The 21,742-nt window shown below is 41.3% G+C and overlaps 1 protein-coding gene across 1 annotated transcript in view; it reads right to left on the reverse strand.

Annotated features, from left to right (window-relative positions):
* LOC142458488 (monocarboxylate transporter 1) overlaps nucleotides 1-21,395 on the reverse strand; it is a 51,275-nt gene extending 29,880 nt beyond the window's left edge. Inside the window, exon 1 of the mRNA XM_075559511.1 lies at nucleotides 21,218-21,395. The gene's annotated coding sequence lies outside the window, so the exon portion shown is untranslated. The remainder of the gene's footprint in view (nucleotides 1-21,217) is intronic.
* Between the last annotated feature and the right edge of the window lie 347 nt (nucleotides 21,396-21,742).

Consider the following 21,742-nt stretch of genomic DNA (forward strand, 5'->3'; position numbering starts at 1 on the left):
CGGCTATCCTTGTTAATCTGAAATTCTGATGGTACAGACTAGGAAGAGAATGTCATTAATATAATTACCTCAACATATTATTTCTTTTTAAACTGAATGAACCTCAGCTGTAAACAGGAGAGCTCATTCACAAAGCAAATTATGAGCAGGTCCTCTGTACAGTACTCACAGAGCCCCTTCGAGAAAAGGGGGCACACCAGTTTTTATGTAAAGCTCAGAGACTGAAGGGGATTAAGTTAAAGTTTTAATCCGACCAACATGCCCAGTACCCTTTTTCTTGGCTTAGGTGCTATTTTATGACTCCTTAGGCCAGTTTCCAAGCTGTAGACTCTGAGTCATGGTGACTCTGTATGTGTCAGGAGACTGTGCCCACAGTGTTCAATGGCTGAGTTCTCAACAAACTCAAATCGCTACCTTGTCAGTTAGCAGTTGAGCGCATTAACCGTCTGCAGACACTTAAGACCCCCTCATTGCTTAAAAGTGGAGATTAAAAGAAAAAAAAGACAAAGGAATGAGAAAGTTTATCAATTCACCTTATAAAAGACAAAGAAAGGAAATAATTACTCTAGTTTTTCTTGGCAATGAAGGTAGTAATAAGAATCTCCTTCTTGCCTCTTCTCCTAACAGACATGTACTGTAAACTAATCTGGAAAGAAAAATGTAAGAGTTACAAAATGTCTTAAAAACAGTACTCATTTTATTCTCTACACTTTCCTCACCAACATTTAAAACAAAACCACCGCCACTCCCTAAAACGACAAGAACCGTTTTGTGAACCTAAAAGATGCAAAAAGTATCTACCAACCAATAATCTTAAAGATTAATGCATCCGCATGAGAGCATTCAAACTCAGAAAGGCTGACTTTATGGAACGCTTGCTTGTCAAGGAGATAACACCTACTTCTCTCCTTCCCGAAACCCAGCTTCCTGATTTGCAGAACCTCTATGCCTGAGTAACTTCCAAGATTCCAGGTCTAGGAAAGATCACCGTGCTTTCTTTTCCATGTTTAAAACTTTAAACACAGTGAACAAACCAGAACAGTAAGATGAAAGAGAAAGTGCAGATCAAAGGTTTAAGGTAACCTTATGAAGAGATGTAGCTGGAATTCTTTTCTGCTAATTGTGGATATTCTTCTGTGTTACTACACCAAAACATGACAAGTGACAGTTTCTTAGTGCTTAGTTACATTTTGAAATCTAAAGAGCCTCTTTCTGGGAAGGTCTTGAGGTCCACCCACATCCACAAACTACTCCTTGAAAATGACTATTGTTTTAAACCATTAATGCCATTTGATCACAATGACTAAATTTACACTAATTAGTTTACTCAAATTGCATACCATTTGGTGAATTTAAATGAGTAATAAATAATCTTTGGGGGGTGAGGCAATATATTTTCAGTGTTACAGAAAATTGTGACATATAAATGTGATGTATTAATGACAGGAAAAAGTGGATGCATATGTATACAGGGAAAGGTGGTGAAGATTATACATAAGTTCTTTTTAAACCATATATATTTATATGCCTTGGTATCTATATACTGTATATACTCATGTATAAGCTGAGTTTTCCAGAGCATTTTTAATGCAGTTTTTGTGGTAAAATAAGGTGTCTTGGCTGATATTCAGGCAGGATTATACTTGAGTATATGTAGTACTCTCATTAAAATAATTTTTAATTTTGACCAAGGATGTCAAATTTGCTAGTTTAAAAAGAATAAAATAATGAATAATTTCCTTCAAGTGTCCTTTGGATTCTCAGGTTATCCCCTATAGTTTTCTTCTTCCTCTCTCCATTTTATTTGTCTCAGACATCTCTACTTCAACCAAAAATTTGTTCAAGGTCTCCCCAACAAGCAAGCTTCCACTGCACACTTGCCAGGAGCCCAGAGCAGCAGGAAAGCAAACATTGGTAACAGCCCTGGCTTCCACTGCGCTCAGGAAAAGGCCCGCTGTGTTTCAACAGAAGGGATGTGTGATGAAAGGGCGCATGTCAGTTATCGAGGGCCTTTTCCCCGCTCGATGTAAGACGGGCGTGCTGAAGGCTGAGGGAGAAGCTTTCTCCAACTGGTTACCAAGTTTTCTGCCTCCTTCTGTCGGCCACACTCTATTCATGGACAGGCTTGTTGAAGTACGACACCTTTCTACCTATGAATGGCAGTTTTCTGGAGGGAGAACTAACGAAATATTATTAGTCCAGCTTTTTGAGGGCAAAGAATATTTAAAGTACTATGAACTGCTAGAACACCAACAAATCTATCTTGGAAGATATACTGACAGAACACTTTTTAGACTTTTTCTTATGTAGTTGTTGGGATTGTTATCGAGAGACCAGGCCTCGGTAAAGACCAGGCCCTGTTGGCAAAGTAGAGTCCGTGAGAAAAGAGACTCTCAAGCAGATGTACTGACACAGTGTCTGCCACAATTAGCTCAAATGTAACAGTTGAGAGCATGGCACAGGACAGGCAGTGTTTCCTGCAGAGTCACTCTGAGTCAGAACCCACTTGATAACAACAGCAGCACAACAATTACTTGTTCAGCTGAGCAAGCCTCAAGGCTAAATGTTTCTGAGAGGGTAGAAACTTGGCAAGTAACTGGAGACATGGGGACGTACAGACTCAAGATTAAGATTTCCAGAGTCCAGAATTTAGTATCACCACAAAATGATATTCATTATTCACACCTAGCTTGTTTGGTGAAACGAGTTTCTTGTATGGCTTCCTGGAATAAGTATCTGGGCCAAACGTTCGAGTTACTTGTGCTGTACCATAAACAAACACAGGCAATGGGAAAATGTGACTTTCTATTTACAACTTCAGAGGAGTCCTGGTGGCGCAGAGGATTACTTGTTGGGCTACTAACCACTCCGTCAGCAGTTTGAAACCACCAGTTGCTCTATGAGAGAAAGATGTGTTCTCTACTCTTATAAGGATTGATAGTCTCAGAGACCCACAAGGGAGTTCTACTCTCCTATAGGATCACTTGGGAGTCAGAATCAACTCAATGGCAGTGAGTTATCTGCAGTGTCAACTAAATTTTGTAACAAAGTACAGTGTGCCTAAGACTTACCTTGAAGCTTAAGAACCAAGCTTAATTTTTATTTTTGTCTTCTGTTAATCTATACTGATGTACCAATCCAATTTATTCATCTTGATATTTTACATTTTTAGTACTGCTCAAATAGATTGTGAGAGCTATCATATACATGACCTAGATAATATAAAGAAAATATGAAAATAAAAACTCCTCTCCCGTCACCCCGCTTGTGAAAAGCATGTATTTTCGAAGACTCCTATGTTACTTCCCCAGTCGGATACTATTTTAGAGTAAGCACTATCTTGAATTTCATGCTAATTAATCCCTTGCTTTTAAAAAATAATTTTAGCACGTATCTGTAACCCTACATCACATATTCACTGGTTTTACATTGCCGCTGTTGGTGCTTTGAGTTGATTCTAACTCTTAACAACCTATGTGACCAAGTAGAAATGCCTCATAGGCTTTTCTTGGCTGAAATCTCTATGTAGCTGCTCTAGAATGAAGGTGAATTAAAAGCACACATATAGTATAAAGAACTGATGAAACCAATTAAATTTTCAAGTGCTAACTAAATTAAAATGCAGTAGTACTACTGTATAAATGCATATGTATTTAATCTTTTATCAATCTCAGCCAATGTCGGGCTTAATAATATGGATCTAGAGAAAGCATTTTCCATTCTCTTGGTAGGAACATGATTTATGGCATCTGTTCAAGTAAGCAAAAGTTTATGCAAGTGAGGGGGTAGGAGAAGGAAGTAGGGTTTCCCGTTCCTGTGTAGGTAACTCTCTATTGCAGGTGCTGGTTCCCCTGTTGAGGCTTAATTTGAATATTTGCTTCTCATCTGCATCAAGGCAATTTATTTAGAAAGTTAGTGATTCATTTGTAGAATAGATATCAAAACTGGCATGCATTGAATCATCTGCATTTCAAACAGAAGAATTTTCAAAATAAGGAAAAGATAAACTACTCAGTTTTTTAGACTGCTTTGCAAACTACAAAGCACAAACTCAGAAACAGAATATACCTGTCACCTATCATTCTCATATTGATATTAACACTGGTTAAGTTCATTTAGCTTTCAACTCATGGTGTTGCTACGCATTTCAGAGCAGGACTGGCCACTACAGGGTTTGCAGTGGCTGTGTTCTTATGGAAGGGACCACAGAAACACTGGGTGGATTGGAGCTGCCAATTGCTAGGTTAGCCTAGTGTCGTAAACCATTTTTTGTACTACTCAGGGGCATTTCTTCTAAGATAGTCATGCATAATTGTAAATATAAACTTGGAAATACGCTCTATGCTTTATAGCCTGGGTTGTCTCCTACCAGAACTTAACCACCATCTCAAGAACAGATGTGCAGTGAGGTAAAGAGCAGGCCTAGTGGTCATGAATTATGGCTCATCCCCTCTAAATGGACATCTTAAAATCCACTTGGACACAGGAGACCTCCTCTCAGTTTTTCAAGATCTAAGGAGAGATGGGGAGATGATTATCCAGATGCTACGATACAAAATTGTGATAAAGTCACCCTAATCACTCCTACCAGAGTGATAAGGAAACCTTACTGGAAATTCAAATCAAGAGTGTGGGAGGGGTCATGTACTTATCAGAGAAAGAAGGCAGCTATATTTGTTGGTAGGGAAACAGGGAGGAACAACCACCCAACAGGAAAAAACCGCTTAACAATATTTATTTGGAACCCAAGGGGAGAATATACCTACTAGATTCATAATTGGGCCTTCTGACCTAGTTTCTAAGTAGCCCTGGGTGACCCAATACTACAGACAACTTGGGACGTTAGAAACTATTCTTTTGAGGCACACAACATCCTTCATAGGCCACACTAGAAAGACTGGGTGTGGAAACCCCACTAACTGTGCTTTACCTCACGCTCACCTGTATCTATTGGACTTAAGGCTGAACTTCCTCGTGAAAGAAAAGCAGATGACTACTAGCCCAAGGGCACAGAAGTGGTGGACTATAGACTTCCGTTCAAATCTTTGCCTTGAGGTTGCTCAATGACTGGTGTCCCAGAACTACCAAATACTATTTTAATCCTCTTTGCTTCATTATGACATGTACTAATCTTGTAGGTGTGGCTCTGCTGCTGGGAATAAATATTATGGAAGATTTGCCCTATCACCAACTCTTCGTAGTTTGTGTAGTGAGAATGTAATCTATACGAGTCAACAATTCATGTATTGTGATTCAGAGCTGGCCTATAATTTCCTCTTCTCAACAGTGTTTTAGATTCTATACCACTGGCCAAAGTGATGACATTATCAATGTGCAGTAGTTACGCACTGGGCTTAACCACAAGGTCAATGATTTACAACTACCAGCCAACTCTTCAGGGTAAAGATAAGATTTTCTACTTCTAAGTCAGAGACTCAGGGATAGTTCTACCCTGCCTTATAGGGTCACTATGAGTCAGTCTTGACTTAATGGCAGTGGAAATGATGCCCCAGGTGGATGATTCATAATGTTCTCCATCACAAAATGAAAATGATGTCTCTAAGGTGAACCAGAGACATATAACCATAGAGGTGTGAACGATTTGTGGCCTTGCACTTAATTCTAGCCCCAATCTAATTAAATCTAACATTATAGCTTTGCTTGATGCTTGGCCTCATGAAGACACAACTGAAGATATGGGTTCTATAGCAAACAGTGTGCCTGGCTACCAGAAAGAATAGCGTCTGGAACCTTAAAGGCTTGTTTTCTAAGTGAGGCATTAACTAGATAAGTGCACATGGAAGTAGCACATCAACCTGCGTGATCCAAGGATTGTAAATATGTAATCCAAATATAAAGTATGGAATGCTATCAGAGGTTGAATTGTGAGCACTTGGTCTGCAGAAGGCTGTGGATGACAGCGGAAGCTCAAAGTCCATTTGGAGGTCCACACATGGAGTCAGCCAGCCGCTGGTGACTCCCCTCTGATCATAGTTGAGGGATGTGACCAGCCCTGTTATCTAAGAGACATTGTAAAATCAATTACAGCAGACAGAGATGAAAATGAAACATTTTATCATTTGCTCTGCCTTTTGAGCCATTTTAGTTAAAAAAAAAAAAAAGTGAATGCACATGTGGATTAAGCCCCTCGTGAATCCCATGGACCAGGGAAATGAATAGCCTGGTTAACATGCAGAGTGCTTTGGAAGGTGGGTTGCTGCAGATGCAATTAGGTTAAATTTAGCACTCTATCATTTGACTTCCCTTACGATCCACTTAAATGTTAGTTTGTAATATTTTCTGTTTTCTTTTTGTTTTTTTCTGCTCTTTTCAAATGAAGTTTTTATCTGCCTTACTTTGTTATTCTTGTTAGTTTTTGTTTTTAAATGTTTTTCCGCATATGAAATCCAGGATAAGTCATTTTATAGCGAGAGTAACTGGCTTAGTGACTCCTTGGGGGTATGGAAGGAGAGCCCGGGGGAAATGAGGAGTTAATAACGATGAGTACAAGAATGAAGAAAATGTTCTAAAACTGTTTGTGGTGGTGGCTGTACTACTCTCTTCTTGATGTGACTGAACCACTGAATTGTGTGATATGTGAATTATCTGTCAATAAAACTGTTGGTGGGAGGAGAATAAAAAAATAAAGAACAAATCGATGTGGACACACTCTACACTGACTGAAGGCCAGGAGCTGTGGGATGACATCAAGAATATTACACATTTTAAAATGTCATTAAAAGACAGGAAGAAATGGATATCTGAAGAAATTCTGAATTTTGTTCTAGACTACTGAGAAGCTTAAAACAAAAGGGAAGAAATGATGAAGTAAAAGAGATGAACAGAAAATTTCAAAGGGCAGCTCAAGAAGACAAAGTATTATAATGAAATGTGTAAAGACCTGGAATTAAAAAGCCAATAGGAAAAGAACACCCTCAGCATTTCAAAAACTGAAGAAACTGAGGAAAAATCCAAGCCTCAAGTTATAATACTTAAGGAATCTATGGGAAAATATTAACATCATAGGAAGCATCCAAAGAGAAAAAGACTACACAGAATCCTTGCACAAAAAAGAACTGGTTGACGCTCAACCATTTCAAGAGACAGCATATGATCGAGTGGATGGTGTTGAAGAAGTACAAACGCCACTGAAGGTATTATCGAAAAACAAGTGACAGGAATGAAAGAATACCAACTGAAATGTTTTAACAAGCTGATGCAGCACTGGAAGCACTCACTCGTGTATCGTGGCCAAGAAATGTGGGAGACCTGGCTGACTGACTGGTAGACATCTATCTTTGTGTCCATCCAATAAAAGGTAATTCAACAGAATGTGGAAATTATCAGACAATATCATTAATATCACAGCATATCACCGTATTGCAACAAGTAAATTTTTGCTGGAAATAATTAAAAAACATTTGCACCACTGGTCATGATTCCAGCCAACACCTGGTCATGATTCTAGCCAACTCCTCAGGTCATGTCTTGAAGAAGCTAAAGTACTGTATATCTGGAATAAAGTATAGACAATGAGAATTAAATAAAAAAGCATGAGTATATGGGAGGACAGGGGCAGATAAATTCCCAGAGATTATTTAAAAAACAAAACAGTTTTTAAGAGTAGTTAGTAAATAAGCAATTCTGTATTACATCAGTCCCATAAAGTATACACTTACAAGATTCCTTTTCCTAGATACTGTAAGTTTGGTCTCGAAAGACAGAGGAAAAAAGGATGGGGGAAATTCAGAGACAATCTGATATAGCTAACCATGAAAGAGATGGAAATAGAGGATCATAAGAGACTTTTAAAGAAATGATACATAATTCATAATGTAATCATGCGGCATGCAATCTAAGCTGTGAGCAAGCAAAGAGAGCCAATCACATGACTCTCCACATACACCATCAAAAGAAACCAGTGCATTAGGACAGTGCAGTTCTAAAGAAACAAACAATAGAAGGATAACACAATTATGCTGTGAACTCACAAATGGATGTGATATGAGAAAAATTCTTTCACTAACAGCTATTTCCATAACTAATTCAAAGGTTCTCCAACCCACCAGTATCCTTACTGTTCTCCATACGGTGTACCTTAAAGCACGGCGTTTCTTTTTCTTTACCCATTTCTACATGCGCTTATTTCTTCTTAAAATTTTTTTATTATTATTTTCTAATCACTTTATTGGGGGGGGGCTGATACAACTCTTATCACAATCTGCACAAACATCAACTGCATAAAGCACATTTGTACATTCATTACCCTCACCATTCTCAAAACATTTTGCTCTCTACATGAGCCCCTGGCATCAGCTCATTTCCCCCCTCCTTCATGGACCCTTGATAATTTATAAATTATTGTCATATCTTACACTGTCCGACATCCCCTTTCACCCACTTTTCTGTTGTCAGTTCCCCAGGGAGGAAGTTATATGTAGATCCTTATAATCGGTCCCCCCTCTCTACGCCACCCTCCCTCCACCCTCCCGCTATCGCCACTCACACCACTGGTTCTGAAGGGATCATCCATCCTAAATTCCCTGTGTTTCCAGTTCCTATATGTACCAGTGTGCATCCTCTGGTGTAGCCAGATTTGTAAGGTAGAATTGGGATCATGATAGTGGGGCGGGAGGGGGAGGGGAGCATTTAAAAACTAGAGGAAAGTTGTATGTTTCATGATTGCTACACTGCATCCTGACTGGCTCATCTTCTCCCTACGATCCTTCTGTAAGGGGATGTCCAGTGGCCTACAGATGGGTTTGGGTCATCACTCCACACTCCCCCTCAATGGGCTTTGGAACCCCACTCCACACTCCTCCTCATTCACAATTATATGATTTTTTGTTCTTTGATGTCTGATACCTCATCCCTTCAATACCTCCTGATCACACAGGCTGGTGTGCTTCTTCCATGTGGGCTTTGTTGCTTCTGAGCTAGATGGTCGCTTGTTTACCTTCAAGCCTTTAAGACCCCAGACCCTATATCTTTTGATAGCCGGGCACCATCAGCTTTCTTCACCACATTTGCTTATGCACTCATTTGTCTTCAGTGATCATATTGGGGAAGTGAGCACACAATGATATGATTTTTTGTTCTTCTTATGCCTGAGAACTGATCCTTTCAGCACCTCGTAATCACACAAGCTGGTGTGCTGCTTCCATCTGGGCTTTGTTGCTTCTAAGCTAGATAGCCGCTTGTTGGCACAGCATTTCTTGTATAGCACTTTGAAAGCCCGAAGACAGTGGTTCTCAATCTTCCTGATGCTGTGACCTTTTACTACAGTTCCTCATGTTGTGGTGACCCCTCAACCATAAATTTATTTTCGTTGCTACTTCATAACTGTAACTTTGCTACTGTTATGAATCAGGAGACCCCTGTGAAAGGTTCATTCGACACACAAAGGGGTTGTGACCCACAGGTTGAGAACCGCTGCCCTAAGATAATAGGCTGCATGTTCATTATTTCTTTGTAAGCAATATTCTCCTAATTATTTTAGGTGCGTGCTTTTAGATTATGAACTATTAAAGACAGAAAGTTCTTCTATTTCTTTTAATTATTCCCCTTGACCAAGTACAGTTCAGCATTCAAGGAGTTTCAAGGAACCTGTTCTGTGCAGTTTTAAGAAGTACAGAAGAATGTGAAATCGGGGGAATGTGTAGCTATGCTTTCTAGCCCTAGTGTCTGCTACACTCAGAGGTAGGGGAAAAAAGAAAAACGAGAGAATACTTTGGCAACTAGAACTCACTTGGATCAGCCTCACTTTCTGAGCTATTACTATTCAAGCAGATTTTGTCTATCTTTAATCCTCATCTCTGCCTTCTTCCTACATTTAAAAACTGGCTACTTTCTGTGCTGAAACCTGGTCTTTTTCCTTTAACATATTAATTTATTATTTGAGTTTCCAAATATAGACTAGGCTCACATTTTGAAAAACCCAAGAATGTGAATCGTGAAGACCAGGAAGTTGGGAGCTATGCCCTTCATATATTTCTTAATATATGACCTACCATGCTGTGAAATTTGAAGCAGAAATGTAGTAGATGGATTAAAAGTTTGCTGTCCGGGTTATTACTTAATCACTGTGTATATAAATGGGTATTTGAACATAATGAGTATTCCTGCTAGAACCAACTTTACTTCTAGTATTCTGGGATCACATTGGGAGAATACTGGACTAAAATTAGGCGAAAGCTAAAAGCAGAACAAAATTTTCCTTTTCTTATCAAAAGCGTTTCTATACTGTTATCTTAAGTTTTGAGAAACTGAGAGACAGCATGGTAATATACTAACACTTCATCAAAAACTGTTTTCCAACATTTCATTTCAAAGCTTTACTCTCATTCATAAAGTTTTAAAACTAGTTCTTCTCCCTTTCCAGTATTATCCTGTACATACAACAATGGTGTATAAACATTCCTTAAATGTGTCTGAGTTTCATGATGACTGCTACTTTTAACCCTCCATTATCTCAAATACAGAACTAAGTTTTCAGTGTTTGTTTTTATTAGGACCAGCCAAATACCAAGTGTGTTAAAATTGAGCATTTATTCCTATACACTTTTCAAATGAGTCTTTTTATTTTCCTGGAAACTATAGCAATTGTTAACCACTTCCCTAACCCTTCTACTCTATCAAGCCGTTTCTATGTGAAAAACCCCAAACAAAGCAAAATTCAACCAAGCCTGGCACTGTGGAGGCGAATTCTGATTCACAGTGCCCTTATAGGATAGAGTAGAACTGCCTGCCCATAAGTTTTCCAAGACTGTAAATCTGTAAGGATGCACTGTCACATATTTCTCCGGCAGAGAAGCTTGTGGGTTGGAACGGTTGGCCTTTTGGTTGGCAGTAAGTGCTTAACCACTGTACCACCATGGCTCATCTCTGTGATAAATACAAACAACTGCATTACACAACCCACAATAGAATGAAGCAACCATGCTCACATCTAATCCATAGATATTTGAAAACCTGAGCTTCAAAAGCCTCTTTAGGGCCCCCTTGCAGCTGAGCACAAAACAAACCTGTATCTAATATAGTAAGCTACTAAATAGTGGTGCCAGGCTACCCCCAGACACCATTCCAATCAGAGACACAATAGATGGATCTTGATAAAAAGGGAGAAAAATGTGAAATACAACTCTTTTCTTTTGAACATTAGGTAAAACTGTATGTAGTAAATTCATTTTTCTATCAATAATTCATACCAAATGATGCCACGACATTGGTGGCAATCCTCATAATCTGTCAGCCGTCTCTCCCTTCCCTCTTGGAGTCCTCCCTCCTCACTTCCAGTTCACCTGTTGTCCCTGTCCTTCCTGCCTTCTCACCTTTGGTTTGGAGTAAATGTTACCCTTCGGCCTCACACAGCTGATTGCTCTGAGGTGCACATTCTTCCCTGTGTCGATCACTTTAATAGGCCTGGGTTGCAGCTGGCTGAAAGGCAGCCTCCAGGAGTGTCTTCAGTGTCAGGTTAGAAAGTTATTTTAGAGCGGTAATCTCAGGGGTTCTTCCAGAACTCCAATTCTTTTTTTTTTTTTTTTGAATAGTCAAGATCTTTTAATGCACATGTGGAGGCTGTTGAAATGGAGACTGTTTTGTTGTATATGTCTTTGCCAGATTAAAAATTTAATTACACACAGAAAAGAAATGGTTATAGTCTTTATACTGCAAAGGTTTACATACATATGCAAAACAGGTTTACATACATAGATGTATCAAAAAGTTTGTGGGGAAAAATTGAATGAAAAAAATGGAATTTTTCCATACATTTTTCAAAAGCCCTTCACAGTAAATCAATAAACCCACAAGATTTTTTTTACCATGCAGATATTTGATATTTGTACTTTGCTTCACTCATTAAGAATCCACAGCTAATTTTCTACATTAGTATGTATGCATAAATATCTTTTTTAATGTTTTTAATTAGTGAGCCTTGGTGGCACAGTGGTTTGAAGAGCTGCTAACTGCAAGGTCGACAGTTCAAAACCACCAGCCACTCTGAGGGAGACCGGGTTTTCTACTCCTGAAAATGTTACAGTCTGGGAAACACAGAGGGCCAGGTCTACCCTCTTCTGTGGGGTCACTGTGAGTCAGATTTGACTCAATGGCAGTGAGTTTTCAGAACTCCAATTCTTAAGGACGTTCAGGTGTGCCAGGCCAGTTGAAACTAGAGGATTCCCTGAGACTACCACCTGGGCAACCTTACAGGACAGGGTGGAACTGCCCCTGTGAGTTTCCTAGATTATAACTCTTTGCATGAGTAGAAATGGCTGCCAACTGCTAACCCTGTGGCTACCGGCCCAATGTGTCACTTAAAAAAAACCAATTCACTCATAAAATAATTATCACTGGAGTAATGTGTTTAAAAAATCATCTAAGTGAGACCAACTGGTCAAAAATTACTCTAGAAAAAAGATGAGGAAGTATAAAGGGCTCATGAGGAATGGACGGTAGGGAAAAATGAGAAGTCGATACCAAGGGCTCAAGTAGAAGGAAAATGTTTTGAAAATGATGATGGCAACAAATGTACAAGTGTGCTTGACACAATGGATGGGTGGATTGTGATGAGTTGTTTAAGTCCCCAATAAAATAGTTTTAAAAAAAGAAGAAACTAAAGCCCTAGAAATGGTACAAGCAGAATAGAATGACAACGATAACACACCAAAAAAAATGTAACCAGTATCATTCAGTGATGTGTGAAAAAAACTGTTAAATGGGAACCTAATTTGCCGTGTAAACCTGTCACACAATAAAAATCACTAGCTACTGAAGACAAGGGTTGAGGGAATTTTAAGTACACATGCTGATAGAAATACACCCAAAACAGGGCAAGAAACTGCCCCCAAGTCAGTGAAGACATCCACTCTTCCAGTTAACCCAAGGCACTTAAATAGAAGTCCTCTGGAGACAGAATTTCAAGTTATATAAACACGTGTTTATGGAATACAAAGGAGAACTATTCTGCCTGAATTTGTGAGAATTATTTAACTCTCCCCTAACATATATACAACATGTACTTTGTTCCCTCTCATTTGCATAACTTATAAACATCCCCGTGACACCAAGATTCATGTCCTATGTTGCTTCAGAGGCTCAGGGAGAAGGGGCCTTCAACCTCTTTGGTACCTCAGATGCCTTTCAGTTTAGTAAAATCAATGGCATTCATTAGAATAACATGTTTTAAATGAATACAATAAAAAAGCATTAGTTGTCAAATCATGATGTGCTTTTAACCTAAACAAATTAATGAAATCACAGGTAGTCAATACTACCATGGTTTGTTGCCTACATTTGTAGTTGAATGGAATTTTAAATTTTAGCTAGGTTAATAAAAATAGATGTTATTTCTTTCCTCATTCAAGGTCATATACTCCTTGAATTTCACCCACCTAGGGGATCCATCTGGACCCTCAGTTTTCAAAACATCAGCTAAAGAGTGAGAAGATTTTGATGGGGATTGCAAAAACTATAGAAAAGACTATCTTCATCCCATGATCAAACTTACAATGCTAGTGCCCTTTTAGAAGTTTCTTTTACACAAAGGCCAAGTAAGTATAATCAAACCGGAATCAACAATAATATGAGTTGTTGTGATTAGCAACAAGGTTGTGAGGACAACCAACAGCAATAGAGCCTGCTGCTTCTGTGTAAGTGATCAGTGGTATGAGTTTTTCCAGCCAGTCTTATTGTTAGGGTAGATATGAACTCATTCTGCCATTGTATATATCCAGGCTTGGTAAAGTTAAGAGGGTCAGTGGAAAAGAGGAAGAGGTTCAATGGGATGGACTGAGAACAGTAGCTGCAATAATGGGCTCAAACATGAGGTTGGCACTGGCACTATTTGTTCAGTTGCACATAAGGGTCTCTAGGAGATGAACCCACCTCGAGGGCATGTAGCAACAATTTTCTCATTAGATGCCTTGGCGGCTTTCAGTCTAGCTACCTGGAAGACGGGTAGAGTTAGAAGAAGAGAATAGGCTGGATGATGAAGGGAAAGTGGAAGCACACAAATATAACATGCTTGATGAAACCAATTAAGCTTGAATGCCCAAGAGAAAACTGGAAAGGCCCTGTTCTCAAAGGATTTAAGGTTTGGTAGTGATTCTGCCAGAAATTTCTTTCAAATAATGGAGAAGACAAAAGGAAATACCATGAATTCATGAACAACCTACTGCCATAAAAAATATCCTAAATGCTTAATGTTATTTAAACATTATCATTAACATTGTTAAATTCCCCAGATTGATCTGAATATATTTGAAAATTTAAATATTCTTTTGCAGTGGATCATAGTTCCCTGAGAGACACTTTGTTATTTCACCCTTTGAGCTTGCTGGGACTTGAATCTAGCTACAGGCTGTTATGGATTGAACTGTGTCTCCTCAAAATAATGATCGTAATCCCCAGCGTTTTTGCTGTTGGTTAGGAGAAAGATAAAGCTTTCTATGCCCGTAAAGAATTTCGTCTCTGGGGGCAGCTCTACTCAATCCTGTAGGCCCTGTGAGAGTTGGAATCAATTGGATGAATGGCAGTGATTTCTGCTGGCATGCCTGTGGTGCAGTTGTGGGATGGCCAGCTAAACACAAGGTGGTGGTGGTGGGGGGGGGAGGATGTGTTCACACCCACCAGCCACTCCTCAGGAAGTCCGCACCTGTCAAGATTTGTGATCTCAGAAACTCTTCAGTAGCAGTTCTACTATCCTAAGTCAAAAGGACTCAATGGCAGCCTATGCTGGTAATTAGGATCCCATTAGGGAATGGGTTGCCTTTGTTATGTTAATGAGGCAGGGTTAGAGTAGGGTGTTTTCAGGCAATGTCTTAAAGTGATTAAACAAGCTATTGGAGCAGAACCTGGGAAGAGGAGTGCCAAACCACAAGACTACTCTGGAACAAACGCTAGGAAGAGACAGGCTCTACCTCCAGAGCCAACAGAGAAAGAAAAACCGTACCAGTAGTCAATACCCTGAATGTGGACTTCTAGCCTCCGTTTTGAGAAAGTAGATTTGTTTGTTAAAGCTGTTCATTTCTGTTCTAACAGCACAGGCCTAGAAGCAAAGAAAGCTGGTGGGGTAGTCTTGGGGACAACATTCAGCAATGTCTTCTTACAAGGCCTGTGCCTCTGAAGGTGCCTCAGCCATAGTTTCCTAGACAAAGGTGGCTTAATCTCTTCACATGAGAACAAAGGGGATGATGTTACTAGCAAATGTCTCTTAGCCTAGAAAACCATTTGGGTCAGTTCTGCTGTCCTACAAAAGTGACTACACAACATTGAAATAATGGACCTAGCCAGCCCATGAATACTTCAAGAAAGAGACAAACATCATACAAAGGTAAATCAAAAGATGCCGCAAAGTCACGTGAAGCAGTAGTTTCTTGACATAGTCTCCATTTTAGGTGGATGAAGGAAGTGTTTCTCACCCTGACTCAAATAATTTTGCCCTCTTCCATTTTAAGCCATGCCAAAAAGTCAGTTTCTGCACCCTGGAGGGATTGAAATTGTGTTCCTTTTCAAGATTAGCTGAATTTGGGGGGGGGGGGGGAATAAAGAAAGACTGAGGGGCAAAATCATGGGTGGTTGGGGTTAAGGATTCCCAACAAAATTCTTGCCAGACAGGTCTTGTTACCCTCAAAGAATGAGCAGGTATAGTGTGATGGAAACATATTACTGTGTGCAACTTTGGAGGCCTTTTAAAAATCCCTCCTAATAAGCTCCCCATGATTGTCCTCTGTCCTTCGAGAGAATGGATTGAGTCTGCCCCCTTGGGAATTCCATAAACAGTTGCCATAACCTTCCTAATGTTGTGAACCTTTCATACAGTTCCTCATGTTGTGGTGAATCCCCCGAATCATATCATTATTTTTGTTGCTACTTCATAACTATAATTTTGCCAGTTATGAATTATAATGTAAATATCTGATTTGCAGGATGTATTTTCATTGTTACAAATGGAACATAATGAAAGCATAGTGATTAATCACAAAATATGTAAATTATATAGTGTGAAACATTTGTGTTTTTCGATGGTCTTAGGTGAATCCTGTGAAAGGGTCATTCGATGCCCTAAGGGGTCTTAACCCACAAGCTGAGAACGGCTGTTCTAAGCTGACCTCTCTGCCTTGAATTGAATTGGCCCAGCAGAAGCCACTGTTCAAATTGGACCCTGTTTTTGAAGGTATCCAAATGATACTATGGCAAATGTATTTTTTATATTATTATTAAATCATTTTTATTGGGGGCTCATACAATTCTTTATCACAATCTATACACACATCCACTGTGTCAAGCACTTTTGTAGTCATCATCGGTCTCAAAAATTTTGCTTTCTATTTGAGTCCTTGATATCAGCCCATTTCTCCCCTTCCCTCATGAACCTTTGATAATTTATAATTATTGTTTTGTCATATCTTACATTGTCTGAGGTCTCCCTTCACCCACTGTTCTTCTGTTGCCCATCCCCCAGGGAGGAGGCTATGTGTCGATACTTGTAATCAGTTCCCCCGCAAGTGTATTTCTGAGAGAACTTACCTGCAGCCGTCCATGGAGAAATGCTTTGTTTGGAATAAGCCCAGCCACTTATGAACTGGACTCCTGGTAGTGAGTCGTTTTTAACTACTCTCTGATGTCTCCTGATGGAAGCACACTTCACCACCCATGAATTATATGTGCTCACCCCCCACCTCCTGTTCGCTCTCTTCTCTAAAATCAAACTCACTTTATCTAAGTTTGAGCAAAGTCATCAATCTGAATCACCAATAGAAGGATATGCTTGCTAGGGCATGGTAAAACTCAGGGGGGCACATCCAGCAATACCCAGAACGGAAGAAACTACAGGAAAATAACCTAGTTCTTTAAACAAACAAATAACTTTACGAGGGAAAAAAGTGAGACAGGAGGAACTTACAGATTAATAGATTAAAATGCTTGATGCATACCAACCCGTGTGATATGCGAAATTATTTGGAGTCCAACTCAAACCAACTGTAGAACAATTTAGGAAAACCTGAATACTGAGTGGATACTAGGTGATGTTCATCTTTAAAGTTCCCTCTCCTCTACTAACCTACATGTTGGGTGTTCAAACCCACCCAAGATCACTAGGGAAGAATGGCCTAGCAATGACTACGCAGTAGCTCTACTTTCAAAGACCGGAGGCCATTGTGAGTCAGAAGTGATTCAAGGAAGTAGGTTTGTGTGTGTGTATGATGAAATGAGTTCTTGTATGTGGCCTTTTGCCATGAATTTTTGGAAAAAGCTTGAAAACTTTTTCCCTAAACCCTTAAGAGTTAGCTACCTTTGTCCTATTTTTCTACCTCTGAGAATTTGCTGCTTCTGTTTAGTTTGACTGAAATTTCCTGGGTAACCTATAAACAGCTTATAGTTTGTTTTTTTTTTAAATCTAGGCCTGAGCTGCAGTTGGGTCTGTGATTTATGGCAGGGATTGGTCAATAGACTTGTCAATGACACATCACAGGAAAATGTAGACTAGTATGCACATGATGTATCTGTGGTGGACAGAAAGGGGTAGGGGAACATTTTGTGGTCCATGAAAGGGTAATGCCTTGAAATTGGTGTGGAGTTGGTTATATATGTAGCACCCCACAAAGGTTTTATTATGATAGAAAAAAAACCACTAAAATCAATAGGAAGAAGCGGATAGGAGAGACCCATACACATACACCCCCCCACCTCCATTGAAGACTGAAAAAGACCCAGCAGGGACTCCATAACAGAATCACTCAAAGGAGTAGAGAGAAGGCCCACATGACAGACATCTGAAGGGAGACTGCAGCCATCCTTCTGGATCCTAATTTGTACCTTTGTACCGTTACTTGAGGCAATAAACCACTTACCTCTACATATGGTGAGTGTGTGCGGCTACTGCAATGGATTATCAAAACTAGATGAAAGTAGTGTGTGTTGTGGGAGGGGTAACTTCAGAATTGGTGAAAAATTGGGAGTAGAGATATATCAAACCTCCACTTATAGGAATCAGCCCTGTGCTGATCTTGATTCACACAATCACTCAGACAGGTTCTGAAAACACTATTACGTCTTAATTCATATGTGGTGATGCTTCTTATGAGTTGCATTATTGCCAGATACAGAAATAAGTACTTGTGTGTGGCATTCTCTTTGAATCTACCCTCATTCTCTTGTCTATCTATTCACTCTTTAAACCTCAGGTTAAATAGCATTTACCTTACTGAGATCCACATAGATGGCTTCCATACAAAGTTGGGTATATTCCCATACCTGTATAATACAGGATTTGTTCCCAAAGGAAATTGTACTTGCCCTGTCTTAATGAGTTGTTAGATGCCATCACATTGGCCTTAATTCATGGCGACACTATGGATAACCGAATATGAACACTGTGATCCATAAGGTTTTCATTGGCTGATTTTCACTATTTTGCCATGTCTTTCTTCCTAGTCTTCCCTAGTCTGAAAGCTTTGTGATTCCAGTTTAGCATCAGAGCAACACTCAAGTATTAATTGAACCAACACTGCCTCCCTAATACTATTACCTGTATTAAAGAGTACTTTGTTGTGGTAATGATATATTGATCTGTTTTTCAGGTAAGCGATAAATTCTAAGAGGGCAAGGGCTAGTTCTTGTTCGCTGCTGAATGCTGACTCAGTGCCTGGAAGTCAACAAATGAGTGGAATCTGTGAGAGTTGGAACAGGACAGGGCTGTCATGTGTTTCTAAGTCTCATAAATTTTCTGCTTTTGACAGCATGCAGTCCTACCACTTTTCTACTGGTAATAGTGGAAAATACTTGAGTTTTCCTTTCCCAGTGGTGTCCACCTTCCCAATGGTGTCCACCCAGGCTCTGGCTGCTGCAGGTTAATATAAAAATCCACACCCTCTGGCCTAAGTTTTACGTGTACCCAACAAGATTCCTCGTCTTCATCTGCAGCAGCCTGGTGACATAGCGGGTAACAAGTTGGGCTGGAAGAGAGAGATAAGGCTGGCTACTCCCATAAAGATTTAAGACTGATATCTCTAAGAGCTCCCAATCAAATGGTTTTGGAAAAACAAACAAGGATTTAAGACTCAAAAACCCTAGGGAGCAGTTCTGTGCTGTCCAGTAGGGCAGCTGTGCGTCAGAAGAGACTTGGTGGCAGTTGGCTTGGTTTTAAGTCTTATGTGCGGATGTACATTAAAAAGGGAACTGATCCACACCATGAGAAAGAACGACAAGGAGTTGGAAAAGCTCTCACTCTAAAATCTATTTGCACTCTGAAATAATTTGTTGCTGTATTTACAATTTTAGAGAACACTCTGGAGAGACAATCTGATGAAATGGAAGTATCTGTAGCAAAAGACAGCTAGTTCCCACATAATCATTAACAAGGTTTCAGATTTAGGATGATGTCACTTGAACTCTCAAGCCTCAGCTTCCTTATCTGTAAAATAAGTGAATTGGATTAGATCTCAACCTTCCTAATGCTGTGACCCTTTCATACAGTTCCTCGTGTTGTGGTGATCCCCCAACCATAAAATTACTTTCATAACTAATTGTGCTACTGTTAGGAATCAGGTGGTCCCTGTGAAAGGGTCCTTTGACCCTCAAAGCGGTCTAGATCCACAGGCTGAGAACCACTGGATTAGATGGCCATTAAGACCCTTTCCAATGGTTATATGCCTTGATGTTTATAAGACTAAGACATATATAAACTAATGAAATAATTTTTTGGATTTTATATCCTGTTATGTAGGACTTACCATTTTTGGGGGGGAGTTATAATTTTTAAGCCTATCTAGATACAAAAAATACACACATGCTTCCCAGAACACTAATTTACATATTCAAAAAGTCACTGCAGTCCTTCAAAAGAACACGATCTAAACTCCAAATTACAGAAATATGTTCAATTTGTTTAAATACACCTATTGATAATTCACTTCTTAATTCTTAATCAGTTCCACAATAATTTGAAGGCAACTTTGTACTCCATGGTATACCAGTATAAGCTGGATATATTTATTTACTTAGGCATTATTTAATGCCTAAGCGAAAAGTTGATGAATATACAAGTCTCATTTGTGTCACTGGGCTGGTAGCTGACACCAAAAACTGGTTAATGCCTACGCAACTCCTTTCCTAACTCTCAGGCAATTCAGAGTTCACTCTGAAAGTCCAGTAGTAACAAATTTCACGGTTTCATCCGAGCACCACTATATAAACATCCAATTTAGAAACCTATTTACAAACCTAAAACTACTTAAAATAGTTGCGTGTCAACAATTTACTGTTATCAGCAGATGCCCAGCTTTTAATCAGTTGCTGAACACTTGGGGAGCGACTAAAGTAGGAACACATTTCTTGGTTCAGAGTAATTACTAAAAGTTTTGGCAACTGCCGCACTCAGTCAGTACAAAGAAATGAAATGTTCAAAGGCACTGGGGGTGTTGGGGAGAGGTGTTCTTGGAAATATAAGAGCGTTTCTAACCAAGTGTAATATTCTCTTTACACAACAAACTTACAAACGCACAGCCTTCCGCTGACGCCTTAGGGCTTCCTTAAATCCAGGGGCGGGAGGTTGCCAGGGGGACTTTCTGGGCAGCCACAGGTTGAATGACAAAGAACCCCCTCCCCCTCCCCCCACCCAGCCCAGCCCCAGCCCGGGGAGTCTCCCGCCGCCGCGTGCTCGGTCCCCTGCAGAGTCCCTGGGAATCCCGTAGCCCTGCACCGGCTACGAAGGCAGCTCCCCAGAACCACTATCGCAAGTCACCAGGTGGGCAGAGGGTCAGCCAGTGGGGAAGGTTGGGGCGGGCATGCCACGAGTCCAAAATAACTCCCTTTCCGTCCTGCAGAATGTGGCCACGTGAGTCGGCCCACGCTGTCCCTTTTCCAGACTACAAGCATCTCTCGAGAAGACCACTGAAGTCTAGCGGGGCAGCGACTTCCCCAAGGGCAGCGGGCACCGTGACACAACTCCTCGGCCGGGCCGGCGGCCGGCACCTGACCGCGGGCCCCCGGGGCTCGGCTGGGAGAGGCTCGGTCCCTGGCTCCTCAAGGTCCCCTTCAGCAGCGCTGCCCTCCGGAGCCGCACCGCGGCAGCCCGCGGCCACGGTGACCTCGCCGGGCCGCTTCCCATCCCCCCGGGCCGTAGGTCTCCGCTTTCCCCTGGGTACTCCCGACCCCCAGGCGGTGAGGGCACCCCCGGGCGACCGCGCACTGAGCCGGCGGTCGTTACCCAACTAACCGTTAGGTGCTCGGCTGACGGCGCTGGGCGTGTGTGTGACGCGGCGGCGCGAGCTGGGATTCCGCGGGGCCCAGCGTCGGGATGGCTCTCCCGGCCGTCGCCTCGTTCGTTCGCTGGGCACCCACGCGGCCGGCTAGTCACGTAGCAGCTCCCCAGTCACTTTGTCTGGCCCGGCCGGCGCGCTGCCTTATAACCCGCCGGGGCCGGAGCATGCGCACAGGGGGCGGAGCCCGCCCTCCGGGCCACCGCCCCCTCCCCCGCCCCCCCCCCCGCCCAGACACGCGAACACCGACTCGCGCCTCCACACGCTCGCGGCCCCGCGCTTGCTCCCTAGCTCCCGCGCCGGCGCCCCCTCCCGCCACGTGATCGGCGCGCGGCGAGCCCTGCGCACAGCGCCCCCCTCTGTGCGGCGCGGTCCGACCCCGCCGCCGCGCTGGACGGAGCATCCCGGGCCCCACTCGCACCCCGCTCCGGCTCCCCGAGCAGCTCGCCGCGACCCACCCGTCTCCGGGGCGGAAACGAAGG

Source organism: Tenrec ecaudatus, chromosome 1 (genome assembly GCF_050624435.1).
Source record: "Tenrec ecaudatus isolate mTenEca1 chromosome 1, mTenEca1.hap1, whole genome shotgun sequence".
Taxonomy (NCBI): Eukaryota; Metazoa; Chordata; class Mammalia; order Afrosoricida; family Tenrecidae; genus Tenrec; species Tenrec ecaudatus.